The sequence below is a fragment of the Lactuca sativa genome, chromosome 8 (assembly GCF_002870075.4).
Source record: "Lactuca sativa cultivar Salinas chromosome 8, Lsat_Salinas_v11, whole genome shotgun sequence".
Classification (NCBI taxonomy): Eukaryota; Viridiplantae; Streptophyta; class Magnoliopsida; order Asterales; family Asteraceae; genus Lactuca; species Lactuca sativa.
In genome coordinates this window covers 313,700,580-313,721,356 of record NC_056630.2, presented here as the reverse complement: position 1 = coordinate 313,721,356, position 20,777 = coordinate 313,700,580, and positions in this window count along the sequence as shown.

The following is a 20,777-nucleotide window of genomic DNA, read 5'->3' as shown; positions in this document are numbered from 1 at the left end:
GTGTTTTGCTAAATTATTCTCAGTTGCTATGTGTTGAGACATTATGATTGCATGCTTGATGATAGTAATGCTTAGGTTCGCACCATACGCCTAGTTAGTAGGATCATAACCTCACCGAAACCACGTACACTCAACATCTTTCCGTTTCATGACAGAAAGATGCCTCGCCCAGCTACTCGCGGAAATCCCGAACCAACCCCGCCGGAAGTTGACTCCACTGCTTTCCAGGCAGCCGTGTCTGCTGCAGTCACAGCAGCTATGGCACAACTTCACCGAGGAAACAACGGAGGAGGCAATGGTCAAGGCTCCGGAAGTTCGAACAACGGGACGAACCAAGGACTCACTAAAACATGCACCTACAAGGATTTTGCGAACGCTAAACCCCGAACTTTCAACGGTACCGGAGGAGTGATCGCCCTAAAGCGATGGATCGAGAAAGTAGAGTCGGTATTCGAGATATGCGAGTGCCCCGAGCAGATGAAAGTGAAGTTCGCGGCCTGCACTTTTGTGGACCAAGCGCTCACTTGGTGGAATGGTCATGTGGAAGCTATGACACTTCCTGTCGCCAACTCTATTCCCTGGACAGAGATGAAAGAGATGTTGACGGCTGAGTACTGCCCCCGAGGCGAAATACAGAAGATGGAGCAGGAACTATGGAATCTCACGGTGCAGAATGGGAACATCGATGCTTACATATCGAGATTCAGCGAACTATCTCTGTTGTGCCCGGGTATGATCACATCAGAGGGGAAGAAGATTGAACGATTCATTTGGGGACTGACATCCCCCATTCAAGGGAATGTGATAGCTGCGAACCCTGAAACGTTTGACAGCGCGAAGAGATTGGCAAAGAGGCTCTATGATCATAACCACAAAAAGGGCGAGAAACTGGTAGAGACTGAGAAGAAGAAGGAGAGCGATGGTAAGAAGGGATGGAACCACAAGAGGAAGGGGCGTCAAGGTCCCGAGACCTCTAAAAAGCAGCAAACGGTGGCAGTTCACGCTGTCACTGCGCCGGTTCCAGTCACCTCACATGCTCCAGCCTCAGCTACTTCAAATACTTCAAGACCCTATTCCGGCACTCATCCCAAATGCAACAAGTGCGGTTTCCATCACCAAGGAGAATGTAGGGAGTTCCATTGCACCAGTTGCAATCGAAGGGGACACACTGCAAAGTTCTGCAGGACTTACCCTTCTCAGAACCAGAGTCAGGGAAACAACCAGAACAACAACAACAACCACCGCAACACCAACAACACCAATGCCGGCGACAACAACGCAGGGCCTAGCCACACCTGTTTCGGGTGTGGAAGGACGGGACATTTCCGTCGAGACTGCCCTAACAACCACAACAACTTCGGAAACAGAGGAACAGGAAGAATGCTGACCATGGGTCAGAGTGATGCAGTCCAAGATCCCGCAGTTGTGACCGGTACGTTTCTCCTAAACCACACTTATGCATGCATCTTATTTGATACCGGAGCGGAGCGAAGTTTCGTAAGCGAGAAGTTTAAACATTTATTAAAACAACAACCCCAAAAGCTAAACGAAACCTATACGGTGGAAATGGCCAATGGGAAAACCGAATCCACTAGGGAAATCTACATCGGATGTACCCTAACCCTTAACCAGCACGTCTTTCGAATAGATCTGATGCCAGTGTCAATTAGGAGTTTCGATGTGATTATCGGCATGGATTGGTTAAGCCCCCACCATGCCGAGATTTTGTGCCACGAGAAGGCCGTTCGCCTTCGTCTTCCAAATCACGAAACCCTAGTAATTTACGGAGACAAACCCAGTACGAATCTTCGTCTTATCTCGTGCATCAAAGCACAAAAACATCTGCGAAAGAACAATTTGGCGTTCTTGGCCCACATAGTGGACAAGACCAAAGAAGAAACTAACATCCAAGACATTCCGGTAGCGTGTGAATTCCCGGACGTGTTTCCCGAAGATCTTCCAGGAGTACCCCCAGAGAGACAGGTTGAATTCCGAATCGACCTCGTTCCAGGAGCAACTCCCCTCGCTAAATCACCATATCGGTTGGCACCTGCTGAAATGCAGGAATTATCCAGCCAACTCAGTGAGCTTCTGGACAAGGGATTTATCCGACCTAGCTACTCGCCATGGGGAGCTCCGGTGCTCTTTGTCAAAAAGAAGGATGGATCTTTCAGAATGTGCATCGATTACAGAGAGTTAAACAAACTCACTGTCAAAAACCGCTACCCACTCCCGCGAATCGATGATTTATTTGACCAGCTCCAAGGAGCTAGCTACTTTTCTAAAATAGATCTACGGTCCGGATACCATCAACTCAAGGTCCGAGAAGAAGATATTCCTAAAACCGCTTTCCGAACCCGCTATGGACATTACGAATTCGTCGTGATGCCCTTCGGTCTAACAAATGCACCTGCCGCATTCATGGACCTAATGAATCGAATCTGTCGACCGTTCTTGGACAACTTCGTCATTGTGTTTATCGATGACATCCTCGTCTATTCCCGAAGCAAAGAGGAGCATGGCCAACATCTCCGACAAGTCCTAGAAACGCTGCGATCGGAAAAGCTTTACGCCAAACTCTCCAAGTGCGAGTTCTGGCTTCGGAGTGTGAATTTCTTAGGTCACGTAGTTAGCCAAGATGGAATTCATGTGGATCCCTCTAAGGTCAAAGCTGTGGAAGGATGGGCAACTCCGACTACTCCCACAGAAATTCGTCAGTTCTTAGGCCTAGCAGGCTACTATAGAAGATTCATCCAAAACTTCTCAAAAATCGCCAAGCCACTTACCTTGCTCACGCAAAAGAGTGTGCCATTCAAGTGGACAGACCGACAAGAGATTGCGTTTCGAACCTTGAAGCAAGCTCTTTGCAGCGCTCCTGTACTATCTCTACCTGAAGGAACGGAAGATTTTGTGGTATACTGTGACGCGTCAAATCAGGGCTTAGGTTGCGTTCTCATGCAACGAGGAAGAGTAATAGCATATGCGTCCCGTCAACTAAAGGCGCACGAAGTAAATTACACAACCCATGACCTAGAACTGGGAGCTGTGGTCTTCGCCCTAAAAATTTGGAGGCACTACCTGTACGGTACAAAGTGCACCATCTTTACGGACCACAAGAGCCTCCAGCACATTTTGAATCAGAAGGAGCTGAACATGAGACAACGAAGATGGGTGGAATTGTTAAACGACTACGAATGCGAGATCAAGTACCATCCAGGCAAGGCCAACGTGGTAGCTGACGCATTAAGTCGGAAGGAATACACAAATCGCCGTACGAAAACGCACTCGATAACGATTCAGTCTCATCTGACCACTCAAATTGCATCAGCCCAGGCAGAGGCTATGAAAACGGAAAACAGAACTAGCGAGGCATTACGCGGAATGGAGAAGAACCTGGAAGTCAAAGAGAATGGGGTATACTACTTCATGAACCGTATTTGGGTTCCAAAAATCGGAGGATTCAGGGAGATCGTTATGAAGGAAGCCCACAAGACACGATACTCCATTCATCCTGGTTCGGACAAGATGTATTTGGACATTAAGCAGCACTATTGGTGGCCTAACATGAAGGCGGAAATCGCAACTTATGTTAGTAAGTGCCTTACGTGTGCCAAAGTAAAAGTGGAATACCAGAAACCTTCCGGATTGTTATAGCAACCGGCAATCCCTGAGTGGAAATGGGAGGGGATTTCTATGGATTTCGTGACCAAGCTGCCCAAGACGTCGGACGGATTGGACACCATATGGGTAATAATCGACCGACTGACGAAATCTGCCCATTTCCTGCCAATCAAAGAGTCCTACAAGATGGAGAGGCTGACGCGTTTGTACCTACGAGAGATTGTAAGACTTCATGGAGTGCCAAAATCTATCATCTCGGATAGGGACAGTAGGTTCACGTCACGCTTTTGGCAGTCGCTCCACAAGGCAATGGGAACTCATCTGGATATGAGCACCGCGTATCACCCACAAACGGACGGTCAAAGCGAACGAACCATTCAGACGCTCGAAGACATGCTTCGTGCATGCGTGATAGACTTCGGAAAGTCTTGGGATACCCACCTACCGTTGATCGAGTTTTCATATAACAATAGTTATCATTCGAGCATTAAGGTGGCCCCTTTCGAAGCACTGTACGGGCGTAAATGTAGATCACCGTTATGTTGGGCTGAAGTAGGTGACACCCAGCTAGCAGGAACACATACGTCGGATAGGGCAATGACAGGACCGGAGATTATTCGCGAGACCACAGAAAAGATTGTCCAGATCAAAGCTCGATTACAGGCATCGCGTGACCGGCAAAAGAGCTACGCTGATAAACGGCGAAAGCCCTTAGAGTTCCAGGTCGGTGATCGAGTATTGTTGAAGGTCTCACCCTGGAAAGGGGTTATACGTTTCGGAAAACGAGGAAAGCTAAACCCACGGTACATTGGACCTTTCGAAATCGTCGCCCGAATAGGTCCAGTGGCCTACAGACTACAACTACCCGCGGAGCTAAACGGTGTGCACCCCGTGTTTCATGTTTCTAATCTGAAAAAGTACCTATCAGATGAAACCCTTGTCGTTCCTCTTGACGAAATCGAAATCAACGAGAATCTCCTGTTCGTCGAAGAGCCAATCGAAATCATGGACAGGGAGGTGAAGCGTACTAAGCAGAGTTGCATCCCGATCGTGTAGGTACGGTGGAACGCAAAGCGTGGGCCAGAATTCACGTGGGAACGCGAAGACCAAATGAAGCAGAAGTACCCTCACCTATTCTAGTTTTCTCAAATCTAGCTTTCAAACAGAATTTCGGGACGAAATTCCCTCTAACGGGGGGATGATGTCACAACTGTAAATTTTAAGCTATGTAATCTATACATTCAAATTTATGTGAATCAAAAACTTCAATCAAATACAACATGCTAGGAGTACAAATAGTCATCAAACAATTGGAGACCCTAGAAGTTCTTATTAAGTCTAATTTAGGCTAGAACTTCCTTATTGGATCCAAATGGGCCAATAAGCTTCCAATTAGACTATCATGGGCTTAGAACCCTAATTGGGCTCTAATTGGACCCACACTTATTTATTTTAACATTTTAGGTCATGTTGGGCCTAGAATTAAATAAATTAAAAGCCTTGATACATGAATAACCTAAAACTAGTTCAAGAAAAACATAAAAATCCTACCACACTCCTTAGACTTAAAACACACCCTAATTACCTCTAATGTTGGGCTTGGGGGCAAAAGCCCAAATTTTTCCTCTTTCCCCTTCATATTCTCGGCCCAAGGCCCAAATCCAAGGGGAGGTTGACTTTGGTTGCCACCTCACTATTACCTAATGGATTTCTAGGCACAAATCACATACACCCATGCAAGTATCACTTCAAGAGTCATTTCTTTCTCTCCTCCCTTCTTGCTCTCGGCCAAGCATCATCACACACACCAAAATATCTCAACTTTCTCTCTAGAACACTCAAAGAACTCTCCTTCCCTCCCCTCTCCAAAGATCTCGAAATTTAGGGACTTTCCAAGAGGATTTTGCAAGTAAATCATCATCTAAGGTAAGATTATTCATAGATACATGGTTTAAATTCTTTTGTTATCAAAATCTCTTCCTAATCCATGTAAAAACCGTGATCTTGCACTCTAGAAACCCCCATAATCTCGAAAAGTTCATCAAGGAGTGCAAGGGCCAAAAATCACTTCATTTCTTCCAATTTTTCTTCAAGAACCGAAACTACCCACTCAAGGTGAGATTCATACCCCTATTTTCTGTTTTTAAGAGTTTTTGTGGGGGGGAATACAAGTGAAAGTGTAGATCTATATGTATTTGTATGCCTTGTATGATTTCCATGCTTATATGTATGCTTATATGTGTTTTAATGTTGGATCTAGCCATTAAACCCCTCAAAACCGAGATATAACTCATGTTTTATGATATTAGCTTCAAATATGTTCCTACATAATAAGTGGTACTAGATAAATAGCCAAGTGGTTAGCAACAATTTTCTTTAAGCTAAAAACACACATTTTGGGCCAAAAATGTGAAAAATACAAAATTAAGGGCCCAAAATGACATTTTACAGATTCTGATGGTTGAAATGTGTCAAAACAGTTTCAATAAGGCCATTTCTGGAATTCTATTCAATTGGTGGATTAAAAACATAAATTTTCAAGCCTATTGGGCTAAAAATGCAAATTTCGGCCCAATAAGGCCCATTATGCGAGTTTTTCTGTTTTGGAGGGCCAAAACTGTAACTTTCTGTAAAACAGTGGACTATAAGTGTCCCAAACCCTTTTCAAAGGTTTAAAATGCTTTTTAAATTTAAAAGGGACCAAAGTTGCAAAAATTTTCCATTTTGGGCCAAAATTGTCAAAATTGCGAAAAGATGGGCTAAAACCGAGAAAAACTGCATTTTCAGGGACTTAAACTGTTTTCTTTGAAAAATATGCTGGAAAATATTAATTTCAATAATTTTTGGTGTTAAAATGTCAAGAAAAATAGTTTAAGGACCAAACCGGGAAATACTTAAATAAAAGGGTTGAAAATGTAAATTTTACAAATAATGAGGGGCTGAAAACAAAAATATTTCAAGGCTGATACATTATGTACAATTTGATCAAATAACGATACCTCGACTACCAACGAAATACAACTCATTACAATACCAAAAGTCGTTGCTAAACGAATTGGCTCGGTCTCGAGCCAATGGAAATCTACAACTACTAACTCTTTGATACATACAAATAACGATTGGTAATACACATACATGCGAGTGTGCACAGACGTCTACGCACCATCTTCGGGCCCCAAAAGTGTAAAATCTTGTTTGTTGGGCCTAGCTAGCCCAATGACCTGATCTTAAGGCCCGAAGACATTTTTTTTACTACGAAGTGTTGAGTTATACCGACTTGGCACAACGTAGGGTGACTTTCAATGGCTTGTACCATTGGACCCCAAGGGCCATGGTATTGCTAGAAAAGTCTACACATTTTACGAGGTGGGTCGGGGACCCCTCGCACACATTTATCCCCAGCCGGTTAATAGAGTTACCGGGGTCTTCGTGACCTCTTTCTCTTCGGATGTGGGACCACTCATAGTCCGGGCGATTGGATAACGTGATTAGTACTGACGACGCCTTCGGGAATCGTTGGTATATCTATAAACCGGGCATTTGTGTAATGCGGGTTTGTAGTAAATAATCAATGCTCGAGAACCTTCCAACGTCGCTTGGGACCGATACTACTATTTGTGTAATGTTTTCAACGCAACTCAACGGATTTCAAAAGAACTAGGGGAACATCGGGTTTCCCTAGGGTTTTTATCACATACAGATTTTAAACGCATACATCGTAAATGAACAATTTTTGCAAGTATAGAAACAAACAAGCATACCTATGGATCTTCACAAACGTTTTTGAAAGCTTTTCCTTTCAGAAAATATCGGATTTTCTGGTGGTTTTTTTTTAACAATGCAAACATTCGATTTCAAACACTACTTATGAACTCACCAACATTTCATATGTTGACGTTTTTCAAAATACTTGTATTCTCAGGAAATCAGTGAGTCAAGGGAAATCATGCTCAGTGACGGTTGCAGTTTGTTTTTGAATGAACCAAACAATATTAATTTTTGGAAATGTAATGTTAAAACAATGTATGACATGTAAACACTACTGGTTGTATTATGTTGATGAATGGTGACGAATGTTGTTTTGTTTCATATATATTCAATGTTATGGTATTCAATTGAGTCACGACAGCCCCCGGACGTTTCCGCCGTCTGGTTCGGGGGTGTGACAGTATAACCATATTTACTAAGCTATAATAAAGTATGACGAATAGTCTTATCAATCTTTTGTGGTGGACTCTGACCAGTGCACAAGAATGTGTATCCGATCCCTTAGTCCTTCACTTGACTCACACATCCATGTGAACAAGTGGTTAGTCTTAATTTTTCCAATGCTCGAAAGTTCTCATTCATCATGCTATACAACTTGCATGATTCCATGTTTCTATCCAAATGAAACTTGGGTGATGAGAATCTTTCCATATTTGGTAAATTTAGACACTACCACAAATGAAAGAATCAAATTCATATTTCCACTCTTGCTCTTAATGGAATCTTATAAGCAACACAGATTTTCACAAATGCCAATGTAAGGATATTTTAAAATAAATAAAATCAAAAGATTTACCTTTTATTTTAAAACTTTACGGAAAAAATTATCCTTACAATCCATATGAAAACTTGTTGTTATCTATTCCTAAGCAAAATGTCATAACTCCTAAGAAGTAGCTCAAGAACCCGATCTTCAAACTATGCGATAAAAATCCATCTACACGCTCAGATTCAGCATATTCTTTCTTTAAGTTTATTCACTTTTCTTTGATTCTTAAAACATCAACATGTGACCCAGTCACATCATGTATCAAGAATCTCAGAATAAAAACTTATCAAAGTTAGATAGTGGACTTTACCTAAAGTAGAGTCCAACTTATTGACTTTAACATCCTTAGGTAAATTTCGCAGCTTCGCAACCAATTCCCCTTTCTTTGGCAATATAAACATATGGACCCTTTGGTAATGGGACTATCTCAGACTTAGCTCTTCTCTTTACCATTTGGTCAACCGAGTTGACTATGGCCGATCCCTTTCCATTGGGAAGAGAATGCTTTTTCTGGATTTCCAGTGTCATCATTGTCAATGTCCATAAAGTTTTTAGTAAGTTGATCTTAGCAAATAGATAAGATCATTAAGAGTCTTGTCATAGTCTGTTTCATAGGTGTTCCAAAAGAACTCACTATGTGACTTAGAAAGTAGTTGAGCCACCAACTATCTCAAGACTTTGACACCCAACTCTCCCGGCTTGTCAATATGTGACTACATCTCCAAGATGTGATCACACATAGACCATTGCTTTCCAATAGGGCTTAAGTGACCTTAAAATTTTCAAGAACTTGTGGGTTAGGGAGAATAATTGGAGGAGGTAGAAGAAGTATGATTTCCATGGGACATCATCTTCATTTAGGAAAGCTTGTTTCAAGAGATTTGGGAAGATCATAAATGTCTAAACCAGACATCTTTTGGGAGATATTCAAGATAGTTGATTTAAAGTCCTAAATATAACACCCAATATGAAATATTAAGGCTAGGACCCAACACAATACTTTTATAATTTGAAAGAGGGATGCCATAATCCAAGCTATAAAATATTTGAAGGTAGGCGAATGACGATTCACCAATTTCCACCATGGAAACGAAATATATATTATTAGGTTTTAATTGGTTTTTGAAACTCCTAGATCTTTTAGATTCATTGAACTATTCAATGACATGTTTCAATCTCGAGTGTGCCCTTCAGGTTTTGTGATTGGGATGCCGAGGATCAAAAAATAAGGTGTGAAGTAACCGTGCAAATTACTTGGTACCCTTAAGTGTTTCCCCCTCCATCGATGTGCCGATTAACCACACACGCTCCATCGATACTATGATAAACATTAAGTTACCCTTTGCCTACCTTGTTAAATACGAGTTAGTGTGCCGGTTAACCACACACGGTCCACTAACCGACTTAAACAAAGTGCAAAGTGTAATTTCATGGATTAACACCTTATTCACTTTTTCCTAAGTAACTAAGATTGGGTATTTATAAAAGGTTTAGTTACTTAGTATTTATCATTAATACTTTTAATGAAGGGAGAATTATAGTCCTTGTCCTACCCGTTTGATTAACGACCCTCCACCAGTCAAGGAAGCGGTGGGTGAGAGTGGACACCCATTAAACTGACATTTTATAGGCAATAACCTTATACCCCCCTTATAGACTAGCTTCGTGAATGAGGCCTACTAACAGTAAGATTGACTTTGTTCTTATACATATATATAAGTATTAACTATTAATATTATAATAGTATAAGGGTGTATTTTAAACATTTAAAATACTTGGTGGTTTAATCTATTAATTAAACTATACTCTTAATTTAATTAAACTTAAACCATGTCTTTATGGAATTACTAAATATTTTAATTAGACACTTTAATTAATTTAATGAACTCCATAAAGTTTGAACTTTAACTTTTAAAATTCTTGGGTTTGGAATTAAAGTGTATATGGGGTTTGACTTTACAAATTCCAAAACTTGAGGACAAGTTTTGAACAATTCAAAAAACTTATGGTTTCCATAACTTATGAATTTTAAAGTGGTTTAATGGAAAAAACCCTTCAAGTTCCATAACTTGTAGACAAGTTATGGAAGACTTTAAAAGCATTAAAAAATGTGACTCTTCATTTTTTTTCATAACTTATAGAAATTTTATGAGTTTTAAAATTCATAAATATGACTTTTCATGTAACTTGAGGACAAGTTACAAAAACACATATTATGAACAACTTCAAGATTAATTTGGATTGAAAACAACTATCTCATATTTTTTCCTATTAATCTAAACAGACTCATAAACATGAACATTCATAATCAACATTTTTCAAGCATCATATAAACATGTATAAAACTTGAAACTTTGATTATTATCCTTTATTTGGATGAGAATAAACACTACCATAGTATCAAAAAAACAAATTTTATGAACAAAAACACTTTGCGGTAATGATTCTAATCCAAAACAGGCTAAAAAAACTCGAAGATAAGCTGGCAGGGGGTCCAACTCGTCGAGTGCATGAACCAACTCGACGAGTTGGATGAATTTGTTCATGGACTCGTCGAGTCTGCTGTCTCGATAGCAAAAAATTTGATTTTTTCCAGTTTTTTTCAGCAACTTGCATCAAATATAATTGAAAACAACCCATGGCTCTGATACCACTGTTGGGTTTTGGTATACTACAACATCATATGGTGCACATACAACCCTAAATACCTTGGATCTATGTTTTCACTAATTATACATGCAAATGGTTTCCAAGGTATTAATCTTACAACTAGCATGCATTTAACATAAAAATATAATATACTAGTTAGCATTGTTGGAATAGTGTCTAAGCCCGTAACTATATTTGGTATGTACTTGACCCGGTTGTGCATGGTCCTTTTGGGTTGCCTTCTCCAAAGTAACTTGACAAGGTAATTTAAGGAGAAAGAGAGAGTGTTATAATTTATTAATATATTATAAGAATAATATATTAAAGGAGAAATCATATTTATTTAATTAGTATTGGTCATAAATTAATAAGCAATTAATTTTGTGGTCAAAAGAGACTAATTGAATAAAGGGGTATAAACTGTCAAATGTATGATAGTTGAGTTTTAGGTTAAGGAAACCTAATGGGCTTAAGGGGGAACGAAAATTATGATGGGTATCCATCATATTTTCATCCAAGGCCTTATTCCAGAAGGATCCTTGGGCTACTTGGTGGCTAAGCTGTCCATTAGGGTTTAGACTGAAACCCTAGTAACCTGTAAGTATAAATATGACCCCTAGGGCATTGAATTCGGCTACCACTTGATTCTAAGAGATCCCTAGGCCGATTTCTAGACTCTCTCTCCCTCTCTCATATTGCCTTCCTGCTTATGGGGTTTGTGAACCATTAGAGGAGTTGCATTTGTGACTCTAAGCTCAAGAGAAGAAGAAAGAGAAGATCTAAGCCAACAAGTCAAGAGGTAAACATCTAGATCTGATTCTATATGTTATTTTTGTTGTTTATATGCTAGATTAGGGTTTTTAAGTCTTGGAATCAAAGCATGTTCAATAGAGAAACCTAGATCCAAGCATTAGGGTTTGTATGAGCACATAGGAATGTTTCTTATGCATAAAACCCATCAGTGGTATCAGAGCTTTGATTGGTTTCAGTTGTATATGATGATTAACTGCCTTATTTGCTGAAAATCGAGTTTTTGGCCTCTGCCCGACTCAACTCGGCGAGTCAATATCTGGACTCGGCGAGTTGGCCCCTACTCAGCGAGTCCAGGTCTGACTCGGCGAGTCAGTTCGTCAGGCAGAGGGTATTTCGGGTTTTAGTTGCTGTTTTGACTTGGATTTAATTCATATATTGTTTTATGAAGTTAAAATCCGAATTTTATCTTAATTAAGATATTATCCTTGCCAAAACAATAGATAATCTCAAATCTTTTAAATATTAGTTGGTTATATGATAAATATGGATTATTTAAAGTTATTTGGTAATTATCTAAAATAAGATTAGGTCAAATATAGATAATTATGAAATTAATTGGTTAATTTGAATTATTTGTTATTTGATCCCTTGTATTTTGAAAAGTTCAAAAGCTTGCCCTCAAGTTTTGAAATTTGAATTTATGATTAAAAGTTTAATTTTGAGTAATTTAAATTTCAAACACTTAGAATTTTACAAGTTTAAAATTCAACCCTATACTATTATATATTCTTACAAGTTTAATTAATATATATATATATATATATATATATATATATATATATATATATATATATATATATATATGTATAACTTAAAATGCTAGTCTTACCGTTAGTAGGCCTCATTCACGAAGCCGGTCTATAAAGTGGGTATAAGGTTGCTGCCTATAAAATGGCGCTTAATGGGTGTACACTCACACCTACCGCTTGCTTGACTGGTGGAGGGTCGTTAGCCGAACGGGTAGGATAGAGCAACCCTCTCCTCATTAAAAGTATAATGTTAAATATAAAGTAACTACATGTTTTATAAAATCCCATTCCTAGTTACTTTAGGGTAAAATGTGAAAATGATGCTAATCCATGGAATTACACTTCGTACCCTTGTCAAACGTTGATGGAGCGTGTATGGTTAACCGGCACATCAATTTGGGGATGACATTGGTAGCGAAGGGTGACTCGATGTTTGTCATAGATCAATGGAGCGTGTGTGGTTTACCGTCACATTGATGAGGTGATAGAGACATTGAGTGCACCACGTTGATTCGCATTGTTATTCACAAATTTGTTTGCGATCCTCGGGATCCCAGTCGCAAATTTGAAATGCATATCGAGATTTAAACATGCCATTGAAAAGTTCAATTAATCTCAAAGATCTAGGAGTTTTCAATACATTTAAAACCTAAATTGCTTTTTCGTTTTTCATGGTGAGAATTAGTGAATCATCATTCACTTACCTTCAAATTATTTACTTTTAGAGTACGGCATCCCTTTCTAAGTTGTAAATAATGTTGTTGGATCCTAGCCCTAATTTCTCATTTGGGTGTTTAATTAGGGATTCATTTCTAATCAAACTTTGTTCCCTTTCTTTTTTAGATGTCTGCAAACAACAACAACAACAACAACGCTTCTGGGTCATTCTCGTTGATGAACTTGTGTCAGAAAGTGACATTTGATGGTTCAAACTTCAACGACTGGATGAGGTATATTCACATGATCACACACTACAAGGACAAAGAATATGTCCTCGATGAAAAGCCTGAGAAGATCATCCCAGATGTTGCTACTCCTGAAGAATTGGCCGCCTTTGAGGCCCATGAGCGTGATGCCACGAAAGTTCACTGCATCATGCTGGCCACCATGAACCTCGAACTCCAAAAGTCCTATGAGGACATGTATCCATATGAAATGCATCAGGATTTGCTGGACAAGTATCAACAGAGCACGAGGCAAGAGCGCTATGAGATCATTACTAGCATGATCACCGCTAAGATGGGGAGTGGAGAATCCCTAACCTCTCATTTGCAGAAAATGCAGAGGTATGTTGATCGTCTTCTCAAACTTAATGTTAAGTTTGATGAGGATTTGGCTATCGACATAATCCTCCACTCCTTGCCCTCCTGTTACAATCAGTTCAGGATGACCTACCGTATGAACAAAGAGGAGGTCTCCTTGAGCAAGCTCCAAGGACTCTTGAGGACTGCTGAGAGCAACCTCAAAGACAAATCCGTTGCATCGTCCCCTGCTGTGGCCGCTCCTGTGATGCCGATAGGTCAAGGAAAGGGAAAAAAGAGGAAGGCTCCATGTAAGAACCACCATAAGGGGAAACCCCGTGATGGTTCGTCCTCAAGTAGGACCAAAGCTGGCCCTGCTAAGCCCTCTTCCGATCCTAAAGAAGCAGAGTGCTTCTATTGCCACCAAAAGGGCCACTGAAGCGAAGCTGCCCACAATATCTGCAGGACCTAAGAGATGGGAAGATTAAGTCCACCTTTGTAGGTATGTATTCTATTAAATCTAATAACTCATCATTTGCTACTTCATGGGTTCTTGATATAGGGTGTGGTTACCACATTTGTTCTGACATGCAGGGCCTAAAAAGAAGTAGGGAGATGGAACATGGGAAGATGAACCTGATTATGGGAAACAGAAGATCGTCGCCTGTGACCAGAGTCGGTGTTTATTCTTTAGTGTTAAATAATGGGTTAGGGATAGATTTAGAGAATTGTTGTTATGCGGCAGATATGGCAAGAAACATTATTTCTTTTCACGGGTTGTTTAGACAAGGTTTAAGATATTCTTTTGATAATAGTAATGGTTCTATTAACGTTTATTTGAATGGTGTCTTTTATTTCAATGCATTACCTTGTAATGGGATTTATGAATCTGTGATAATTGTTGATAATTTAGGAAATAATGTTTTGAATATTGATTCGTCTACTAGTCTAGACAAAGCATGCTTGTGGCATTGTCACCTTGGCCATGTCAACAAGAAACGCATAGCCTAACTCCAAAAGGATGGAGTGTTGGAGTCATTCGACCTTGGGGACGATGACACGTGTGAATCTTGTTTACTTAGGAAGATGACCAAGTCACCCTTTACTGGCACTTGTGAAAGGGGTGAGGGTTTATTGGATCTCATACACACTGTATGTGGGCCCTTTAGATCCACCACAAGGGATGCTTGCCGCTTCTACGTGACTTTTACAGATGATTATAGCAGATATGGATATATCTACTTAATCAATTAAAAGTCGGAAACCTTTGAGAAGTTCAAAGAGTTTAAGAATGAAGTGGAGAATCAGCTGGGCAGGAAAATCAAGATGCTTCGGTCAGACCGAGGAGGAGAGTACCTAAGTCTTGAGTTTCACGACTATCTAAAAGAATGCGGAATCGTTTCGCAATTGACGCCTCCGAGGACGCCACAATTGAATGGTGTGGCTGAGAGACGTAATCGGACCTTGTTGGACATGGTTCGTTCTATGATGAGTCGTACGTCGTTACCAATAGCTTTCTGGGGGTATGCCTTAGAGACTGCCGCCCATATACTTAACTTAGTTCCCACTAAGAGGGTTTCCAAGACTCCTCACGAGATGTGGACAGGGAAGGCTCCCTCGTTGGCACATATCAAGGTTTGGGGTTACGAGGCTTTCGTAAGACGAGAGACTCACGACAAGCTAGAACCTCATAGTGAGAAGTGTTATTTCATCGGCTATCCACAGAAGTCTTTTGGCTACCTTTTCTATAGACCGAGTGACAATGTTGTCTTCGTTGCTAGAAGAGGAGTTTTCTGAGAAAGGGAATTGATAAGCCAAGAAGACAGTGGGAGGCAAATTGAACTTGAAGAGATTCAAGATCAAAATGATGAAGGAACCTTTGACACTGGCACTCAACTTGAGGAGGAAACTCCTGTTGAACCTGTTGACGAGTCCTTACCTCTTCGACGTTCCACTAGGGCTAGTGTTCCACCCCAGTTTTATGGTTTTCATATTACTACTGAAGGGGATAAATTTATTAGTGATAGTACACTAGTAAATTTGGATAAACCTAGCAGCTATAAGGAAGCCATGGCAGGCCCAGAGTCTGCGAAATGGAAAGAGGCGATGGACAGTGAGATTCAGTCGATGTACGACAACCAAGTTTGGAATTTGGTTGATAATGTACTGGGTCGTAAGACAGTCGGGTGCAAGTGGATCTTCAAGAAGAAGACAGACATGGATGGGAAAGTGCATACTTATAAAGCGCAATTGGTTGCGAAGGGCTTTACTCAAACTCCCGGAGTTGACTATGATGAGACCTTCTCACCAGTTGCGAAGATAAAGTCTATTTGGGTGATGCTTGCCATAGCTGCATTTCATGATTATGAAATATGGCAGATGGACGTGAAAACCGCTTTCCTTAATGGAAAGTTGGCTGAGGATGTCTACATGAATCAGCCAGAGGGTTTTGTCGATGCGAAGCATCCGAATAGAGTATGCAAGCTTGAGAAATCCATTTATGGATTGAAACACGCGTCTCGCAGATGGAATCTTTGTTTTGACGAGAAGGTTAAAGAGTTTGGCTTTCTACGAAGCGAGGATGAATCTTGTGTGTATGTCAAAGCCAGTGGGAGTATAGTGAGCTTCCTCGTATTGTATGTCGACGACATACTACTCATAGGAAACGATGTCCCAACCTTGCAGGAGGTCAAGTCCTGGCTTGGGAAATGTTTCGCCATGAAGGACCTCGGAGAGGTTGCTTATATTCTGGGGATAAGAATAGTAAGAAACAGGGAAAAGAGACTGATAGGACATAGTCAGGATACATACTTGGAAAAGGTACTAAAGCATTTTAGTATGGAAAATTCCAAGAAAGGGGAGTTGCCAATCCAAAGCAATACCAAGTTGAGTAAGACTCAGAGCCCGAGCACAGAGGCAGAGATAGATGATATGAGTCGAGGACCTTACGCTTCCGCAGTAGGCTCTATCATGTACGCTATGACTTGTACTCGCCTTGATGTGGCCTTCGCTTTGAGCATGGTCAGCAGATATCAAGGGAATCCTGGTAGAGCTCATTGGATTGCAGTTAAGAATATTCTTAAGTACCTTCGGAGGACGAAGGAATGGTTTCTAGTCCTCGGTGGGAGTGATGACTTAAGGGTACGAGGGTACAGTGATGCTAGTTTTCAGACGGATCGGGATAACTTCCGATCGCAGTCAGGTTGGGTCTATACCCTAAATGGAGGAGCAGTGACTTGGAAAAGTTCCAAGCAAGAGACCATAGCTGATTCAACGTGCGAATCAGAGTATATTGCGGTGAGTGAAGCGTCAAAGGAGGCTATATGGTTGAAGAACTTCATTGGAGACCTTGGAGTTGTGCCATCCATAAAAGAGCCGATGGAAATTTTCTGTGATAATGAAGGAGCGGTTGCCTTGACCAAGGAACCGAGAGATCATGGCAGATCTCGACATATTGACAGAAAATACCATTTCATCAGACATCGGGTAGAAGAGGGGCTCCTCGTTGTGAAGAGGGTATCATCAGAAGAAAACCCAGCAGATCCCCTTACGAAGGGACTGAGTAGGGTCAAACACTTGTAGCACGCTAGGAGCATTGGGTTGAAGGATGATATAAGTTTGGATTAGATAGGAAATGTGTAATAGATAGTTTGTACTTAACATTCGATGAATAAATAAAATGTGTTATTTATGATTAAAGCTACTATCTTCTGTTGGTTATTTATCTATTGCTTCCATTTTGCATGTTTTGACTTCCTGAATAATAGGATTATTCAAAAAGGTCCGCAGTCGGTCATATTTTGGAAGTAGATATGAATGAAGATTGTCATGAATTGTTTGTAGATTGTCTGAAAGGTTTTAGACATAGCAAAGGTTTGCTGCAAAGTTCGTGAGTGCTTATGAATATGAGTTGAGCATTGGATTAAACCCGAGTTTGTTGTATCATTTCGTGGTGTTTTACCTTAAGTGATCGCAAAGCGATAACATCATATAGTCTTAAAACTTAGAGATATGGTTGTTGTTTGATGGTTGGTTATACATTGATAATGTGTAAACGCATCAGTAACTTGATGTTATAAAACACATTATTGTGTGTGATCCATTAGTAAATAATAGATGCATATGATTCGAAGTTGATCTGTTCCTTTTATTCTATGAGAATAAAAGTGATATATTGGCCACTTGATGATTTGGTTTGACTTATGTGCCGGGCCCGGTCAAAATGAAGTTGATGTGTTCAACTAAATTCTATGTCAAACAAATCGGAAATCAAGGAACTATTGCTGGACAATAAGCATTGTCAGCATGATATCCAAAACAGAGGATTATACGATCCCTTATCTAAAGGACAAGTTAATCAGAGTTGACAGTGAAGTATAAGAGCTACGATTGCTAACCGGATTCTGAAGTCATATGTGAGATATAGTTACTAGACTTATCCAAGTGGGAGACTGTTGGAATAGTGTCTAAGCCCGTAACTATATTTGGTATGTACTTGACCCGGTTGTGCATGGTCCTTTTGGGTTGCCTTCTCCAATGCAACTTGACAAGGTAATTTAAGGAGAAAGAGAGAGTGTTATGATTTATTAATATATTATAAGAATAATATATTAAAGGAGAAATCATATTTATTTAATTAGTATTGGTCATAAATTAATTAGGAATTAATTTGGTGGTCAAAAGAGACTAATTGAATAAAGGGGTATAAAGTGTCAAATGTATGATAGTTGAGTTTTAGGTTAAGGAAACCTAATGGGCTTAAGGGGGAACGAAATTATGATGGGTATCCATCATATTTTCGTCCAAGGCCTTATTCCAGAAGGTTCCTTGGGCTGCTTGGTGGCTAAGCTGTCCATTAGGGTTTAGAATGAAACCCTAGTAACCTGTAAGTATAAATATGACCCCTAGGGCATTGAATTCGGCTACCACTTGATTCTAAGAGATCCCTAGGCCGATTTCTAGCCTCTCTCTCCCTCTCTCATATTGCCTTCTTGCTTGTGGGGTTTGTGAACCATTAGAGGAGTTGCATTTGTGACTCTAAGCTCAAGAGAAGAAGAAAGAGAAGATCTAAGCCAACAAGTGAAGAGGTAAACATCTAGATCTGATTATATATGTTGTTTTTTTTGTTTATATGCTAGATTAGGGTTTGTAAGTCTTGGAATCAAAGCATGTTCAATAGAGAAACCTAGATCCAAGCATTAGGGTTCGTATGAGCACATAGGAATGTTTCTTATGCATAAAACCCATCAAGCATGACATACCTTTTGATGGAGCTTGAATTATTGGTGTATTTGGCCTTAAAGAGCTTAGCCCCAATAGCGTGGAAGCCTCAAATGTAATCACAACACACCATGGACAAAGAATGAACTTGAAAGAGAATCCCATGCACACAAAAGACACCATGAACTCTAAAAAGATACAAGTGGCGATTTTGGGTAATGAAGTATCTATTTATATGTGGGATTTCTAGGGTCATGGATATATCCCAAATCTATACGCATGGGTTTTATGATCCATGGTTCATGTGGCCCAACTCTTTATGTATCCATACGTAAACTTGGTCCAACATGGATCATAAGCCACACACATATAAATATAACTAATTATCATAATTAGTCCCCATAGATTTAATTAGTCTCTTTCGACCACTAAATTAATTCCAAATTAATTCTTGATCAATACTAATTAAAACATATGATTTCATATTAATATATTATTACTTATAATATATTAATAAACCATAAATAACCTTCTCTCAAAAGCCCATCCTAACAAATTGTCCTGATGATATGCAACCCAAATGGACCATGCTACTCTCGGGTCGAATACATACCAATAATAGTTATGGGCTTAGACACCTAATCCAACAAATCAGAAGGAATTGGGGAAGTGATGTACGCATGGGTTGCGGGTCATGAGTCATAAGTGGAGTGGTTCATAAGGACGAGTGGTTCCAATTCTGGGTCGGACCAGACTCTCGAGTATGAGTTTGGCTCTAGTGGTGCTTTGAGTAGGTGAAATGAGATTCTAGATTCTGAGATGAGTCCCAAGGTGAGGGGTATTGTTTATCAGCTGATGTCTTAGACATGTGTAGGTCAAAACTCGGGTACGGGAGGTACTGCGGGGCGCATGTATCTAGGGAGTAGTGTTCGCCAGAGTTCGATGGTGAAACGATTTAGTGGGATTGTGGTATTCGTTGGGGTAAAGAGAGCTTCGTGACTTGTATATCACCGGCCCGAGATTGTTGATTGTGAGAAGGAAGTCGGTGAGGCATTTCGGGTCATGTTATGGGTGACCTTTGGAGGTTTAACGGTGGAGTCAGGGGTTGACTTAGTGGCCAGTATTGAAAAGGTATATGAGAAACAAAGTTAGGGCTTACGAATGTGATGTCCGAGGACACGTATGAACGAGTATGGCTTTTCCTTGTGTCTGAGGGCAGAGTGTTAAGGATTCTATGTTCGGATGGGTTCTGATAGCGGTTTAGTGAATGAGCTTTATTGAGGAGTGGACCCTTCCGTTTCTTCGGGCGTGATTCGGATCTTTTAGCATGTTGGTATGAGTGAGCGGTATCCGATTGCTGGATTTGGTCTTGTGAGAATCAGAGGATCAGTGAGTTATCAGGGTTTGATATTCGAGGAGAGAATATCATGGTGATCGCTTGAGTAGGCGGTCTGGCGGCGGGTCAGGCCACTAGAGCTTCCGGATAGTGGGAATGAGTATATTAGTGACATAAGAGTTGGTTCATTTCTAGTCTTGGGAGTGTTGTGTGGTTTCAGGTGTCCATAGAGAAAGATATCGGTGTAGTATGACATCCTTTCGGTGGTGCCTTTTGGGTAGATGATTTCATTATGTGAGTGGTTAAGGAGTGATTTCGTGGGCGAAATCTAATTCAAGTGGGGGAGAATTGTAACATCCGGATTTTCAGGGATATTATCGTGTAGTTTGATCTTGTGATTAAAGAAGAGACTCGACGAGTTGAGGGTCCAACTCGCCGAGTCGAGCCGGGTTTTTCTCGTGGACTTAATGGGTGGACTCGACGAGTCAGAGGAGGGACTCGCCGAGTAGGCGTTGATTAGAGAAACCCTAATTTCCGGGGTTTGGGAGCTGTTTAAAGGCACTTATGGCCTCATTTGCGGCCACCCTTTCCCTAGAAGCAAACCCTAAAGG